The sequence below is a fragment of the Portunus trituberculatus genome, chromosome 41, assembly GCF_017591435.1.
Source record: "Portunus trituberculatus isolate SZX2019 chromosome 41, ASM1759143v1, whole genome shotgun sequence".
NCBI lineage: Eukaryota > Metazoa > Arthropoda > Malacostraca > Decapoda > Portunidae > Portunus > Portunus trituberculatus.
In genome coordinates this window covers 33,053,303-33,058,925 of record NC_059295.1, presented here as the reverse complement: position 1 = coordinate 33,058,925, position 5,623 = coordinate 33,053,303, and the positions used below count along the sequence as shown (strand labels likewise).

General features: G+C 39.3%; 1 pseudogene; it reads right to left on the bottom strand.

Moving 5' to 3' along the window:
* The window catches only part of LOC123516709, a 26,205-nt pseudogene extending 21,526 nt beyond the window's left edge, over positions 1-4,679 (bottom strand).
* Positions 4,680-5,623: the final 944 nt, after the last annotated feature.

Here is a 5,623-nt window from a genome sequence, read left to right as displayed (position 1 = left end):
TGGTAGTATTAATTGGAAGATAGAATAGTGGGGTGAAATAAGAAGAGGTAAAGTGGGTGGGAGGGAAGGATGGAGGGCTATAGTGAGATAGGAAGTACAGTGGAAGTAAAAGGTGACGGGCAATCCATCCGTCTTGCTCGGTGACAAGGAACACACTTCGGGGGAGTGTGCTGGCTGGCTACTTGCAAGGCAAAAGACCTCCTCGGACTGTTTTTCTTATTTATATATTTATTTGTTTAATTATTATCGTCAATGTTCTTATTATCATTATCATTACTACTTTTTCAACTATTATCATTATTTCCATTATTATCGTTACTACTATTTTCATTATTATTATTATTATTATTATTATTATTATTATTATTATTATTATTATTATTATTATTATTATTATTATTATTATTATTATTATTATTATTATTATTATTATTATTATTATTATTATTATTATTATTATTATTATTATTATTATTATTATTATTATTATTATTATTATTATTATTATTATTATTATTATTATTATTATTATTATTATTATTATTATTATTATTATTATTATTATTATTATTATTATTATTATTATTATTATTATTATTATTATTATTATTATTATTATTATTATTATTATTATTATTATTATTATTATTATTATTATCATCATCATTAGTAGTAGTAGTAGTAGTAGTAGTAGTAGTAGTAGTAGAACTAGTATAATATTTTTTACTTAAGGATCGTTTAGTAAATAAAAGACATGGGTTAAATCAAACGAGATTTCTTGGTTTCTTGAACCCTTTATGTTCTCTTCCGAGGTCGTGGTTTTGTAAGGCTTCAATGTAGGTTTTGTGCTTAATGATGTTGTGTGTCTTATGTTTGATGGTGTTTCCTCTTGTGTGTATGGTGGTATTGATTTGATCCAAATTGCATAGTAAGAGTACTTCTTCTCTTGTTTTTGTGTGTGGATATTTTTTTTTCTTGATGTGCAAATCTTAATGGTCTATTTTGTAATGTTTGTATTGAGAGTATTTGTGACTCAGAAAGTGCATTAAGTGTTTAACTTGCGTAGGTTAAGATAGGAGGAACACGTGATTTAACTAAGTGTTGTTTTATTTGGGTGTTTAAATTTGCCAAAACGTTTTATTATTTTGAGCGCAAGAGTTGTTTGTTGGTGATATGTGCCACGTGTTGGCTGTACCCAGATATGCAAAGCTTTAATCCCAGTCTGTGGATCTATTTTTAGAAAAAATAATGTTGTGATTCCGGCAATATGTTATTGTTTTTAGAAAGGTTCTGATTCTTATATTTGTTATTTCATCAAAAATTTTACCTGAAGTCGTGAAATGGGGTGGAAATTGTTTTGGTTTGTTGAGTGTTTGTTTGTTAGGTTTAGGAATAAACTTTGTTTTAGAGTGTTTAAATATGTTTGGAAAGTTTGGTAAGTGTGATGTTAAGAAGTTTTGTGAAGATTTCTAATGCATTTTTAGCTACAGATTTTAATTTGAAGGATGAATTTATTTATTTTTTGTGTGTCTAGGTGTGTCATTTCTTAACTGTTATGCTATATTGTTAACGTTCTGTAATGTAATGTCAGATGTCAAGTAGTTGTCATTGTTTGAATTATCTGGCTTTCCTTGGAGGTAAGAGTGGATGTGTATTGTTTTGTCACTTATGTAATTATTAACTTTGTGTTCGTTCCTCTCATCAAAAGCAAATTTACTTCCTGCCTCATTCTGAAGAGGTTGCTCCAGATTACCCCAAAAAAAAAATTCTTGGCTTTTTTTTTTTTATCTTGTATTAAATAGGGTTCCTTGTTTGTAGTGTTACCTTTTAGCTGTTCAATGATTTGCCAGAATTTTTTTGTGGATGTCTGTAGAGTGTGCTTGTTTTCTTTATTTTGTTCTCCCAGTTTTTGTTGTTTTGCATGCTTCTGTTACAACGTTCCTGATTGTTTTGCAAGTAATATATTTTGTGTATGTCCAACCTGATGCTAAGGTGTCTTCCATCAGTCGTTTGGCCCACCACTGTAGTTCTCTCATTCTTTGGTCGTATATAACTTTCTGTTTTTTTTTTATTATTATTATTTATTTATTTATTTATTTTTTTTTTTTTTAGATGTACGAGTATGTGTATGATTTTCCATTCTTGAAGTTACAGCAGTCAAGCATTCATTCATTGAGTTTCCAGTGTGGCTTGGTTGTTGTAAGGATCTGTGTTGACATTTGTTGTTTTATGTATTACTTCCTTGTTACACTCTTCCTAGTTGGTTTTTATTTGTTATTTATATTGATGGTGTGTCAATTATTGTGGGTTTTGTAGTTATTATGATCTTTATTGGTTTGTAGTCAGTCATTTGCAGGTCCTGATTGTAGATGTATGTTGTGGTAAGTTTTATTGCTGGTTTCTACTACTATGTCCGGGGATGATGAAGCATTGTGGGATATACAGGGAGTGAAATCCGGGCCTATAATGTGCTGGTTTGTTATTCATCATCATCATCATCATTAACCCCTTTAGTACTGGGACGCATTTTTACCACAAGTTTTGGGTATGATTTGACAATTTCATTTATATTAGGAATGGTCTATGGAGGTCAGAAGATTAATGAACAGAGCCTTCACTATTTTAATCACCCACATTTGTCGCTGGAGCTGTATTAAATCTCCAAATAGTAATCAGAATAAATATGAAAACACGTCATGGTACTGAAGGAGTTAAGGCTTTTCTTACGTTATTTCCTCTGTTGTTATCTGTGTTGGGATGGTGTGCGTTCATGTCCAAGATGATGTGTGTTGGGTCTGATTGGGAGGCTATAGCATGGAAATCTGGAAGTTGTGGCAATGTTAATAGGTCCTGCATTTGTTTTTATAGTAATTTTTAGGATATATGTATCATGCGTTCAAGTCCCCATGATGCGTGTTGGGTCTGATTGAAAGGCTATAGCATGGAAGTCTGGGATGGGAAGGTAAGCTCTGTGAGATGGAAGGTAAGTTGTGACAATGTTAGTGAGTCCTGTATTTGTTTCTACAGTAATTTTTAGGCTATCTGTGTCATAGTCATCTTTACTTCTGTGTTTCAGGTTGGTTCTGACGAGGATTGCTGAGCCGTCATGGTGTTCATCGCTGGCATTGATGAGGCAGGTTGTGTGGTTGTAGATTTTGATTGTTTTGTATGTGTTCAAACCGTGGCTGTTAAGCAGTGTTATGTCTGGGTTTATTTCCTTGTATATGTTACTGAGGTTGGTTTTCTTGCTCTTCCGGTGTTGGACGTTGTGTTGTATGATGTGTAATGTGTCAGTGTGTTCTATGTTTGTGAGAAGTTTAGATGTGAAATGTGTTGTATTTTTTTTTTTTTTTTTTTTTTTTTTTTTACTTTGATGAGTGTCTGTGTCTCGGTTTGCTTGCTTTACTCTGGGGTGGTGTTCTATCCGTGATTAGGCCGCTCCTGATTTTGTTAAAGTGGGAGTCTTCAATGATACACCAACAGTTATTGAGGGAGATCTCGTTGTTGCAGATGTAGTGATATGCTGTACCTCTTGTTCTGAATACATTGTGTTAATACTATATCGCCATTTATACAAGCCAGTATCGATACCTTTTATTAGTGTCCTTAGGTTCATAGTTTCCCTGGGCCATCCTTCGCTTTTTTTGGGTTATCATTTCAACTCTAATTCAGTTCTCTGTAGCTGTTGTAGTGACGGTGTATCAGGTTTGCATTGACTATTCAGTTTACTTGTCTTTGGTAATGTGCCTGAACACTTTAGGTTGCTGGGCTGTGTGTTTGCTTGTGTCATTGTGCGTGTCTCTTTGTGCTGGTGTAAGTTTAGAATTTTTGCTGATGGAGGATCCTCAGGGATGATGATAGTGGCCAAGTTGTTGGCCTTATATAGTGTTTGTAATTGATTGAGTTAAGGAAATGTACATAGGTCATACAAGAGTGTATTATGATAGTAGTTTCTCTGTCTATCGTGTTCAGAGTCGGTTGGTTTTGTGTACTGTTATTTTGAATAGCGTGGCTGTATGTGCTATTTGCCTGTTGTCCCTTCCTTTTGTCTTCTTTTGCTCACCGCCACAGTTGAGGCAGGATTTTGTGGTGGCCTTGCAGTCTCGCCATGTGAGATATCTTCCGTGCATTCGTTAGTTTGGTGTTGTTCAACCTTGTAGCACCTCATACAAGTGATAATTGGTATAGATTCTTCAATTTTTATGTTGTAGTGCGGAATACTCATGTTAAAAGCCAGCATCCCTTCCTCATTGACTTTTTTGGCTGATTTAGAACTATTGAAAGTTATTTTTATAATCCTCAAAGGTCAGTGATTGGAACTTTTTTATGTATTCGTATGTTAATTATATCGACAACGGAGTAAATTGCAAGAGGGATAATTTCGATAAATTCGATAAATTTTGATAAAGCGAAGAATGAGAGGCAATTTATTTGAAGCACTCAGAGTTGTTAAAGGTTTCGACATCATCAATCTAGATACTTTACATTGGCAATCTTTGGAAGGTTGCTGGCGGGATCGCGTGCAATGGCCTGGCATGACAAACGCACCCTCAAATTTTGAAAGATCAGTGTGCAAGATTGAAGCCTTTACCAGAGATGAACCGCCAGTCTGGTGTGCACTTCAGCAGATGAAAAGATTCTGAAAGATTTGCTGGCAACAACGCAGCGCGGCGAGACATTGACTCGTGAGCGGTGCACGCATTGGCGGCGGTGTGAGCAGCTCAGTCAGCGGGCGAGTCACCCTCTGTAGGTCGCTGCTGGTGTTCCCTGCTTGTTGCGCCTCGCCGACGCCGCAGCCACTTCCAGCCCTGGACGCAGAAGTCTACCAGCAAGATAGCAGCACCCACGCCGCAGAGCAGCCAGTCCACGGGCTGCGTGTCTTTGCTTTCCAGTAGAGTGTTCGCCAGTAACGCAATGGCGCCCATGCCGCCTGCCACCCCGAGGACACGTGCCTCTTCCCCTGCACTCAAGATGATATTCAGAGTGCCGCCTGCCATCCAGACACCGTGCAACCCGCGGCCCGCGGTCCACACGGCTCGCACCGCGCCTGCTGCTGTCCAGGAGCCCAACAATGCGCCCCGCGATCTCCAGAGGGTACGCACTGAGCGGCGTGCGGTCCAGAGGGCACGCACCACGCGGCGCCCTGTCAACAGGGCACGCATGCCTCCTAGCCTCCAGGGCCCGCCTACCGCGCCGCCCACCATCAACAGGCCGCGCACTGCGCCACCCGCGGTGAAGACAGCATACACTGTGCCACCCGCTATCCACAGGGCACGCAGCACGCTGTCACCTGTCCAGACAGCCTGCACAGCACAGGCCGCTTTCCATAGGGCACTCACCGAGCTGCCCGCCCTCCAAACGGTGTACACCGCTCTGTTGGCCCTCCATACGTAGCACAGCACTCCACGAACCTTCTTGCCGACTCTTCCTACGTCACTGTGGGGAAGAGGCGCCTCCTCCTTCTGGGTCTCCTCTCGGTCTGCCTTCTCCTTCGCCAGCCGGGAGTCGTGTTCCCGTAGCAGCTCGGGGAACACCGCGCCTGAGTCAGGGAACCGAGCAGGTCGCTGCTCCACAGTGGCGGTGACGGAGGCGGCCTGCTGACCCGCGGAGGGGTCGTCATCAG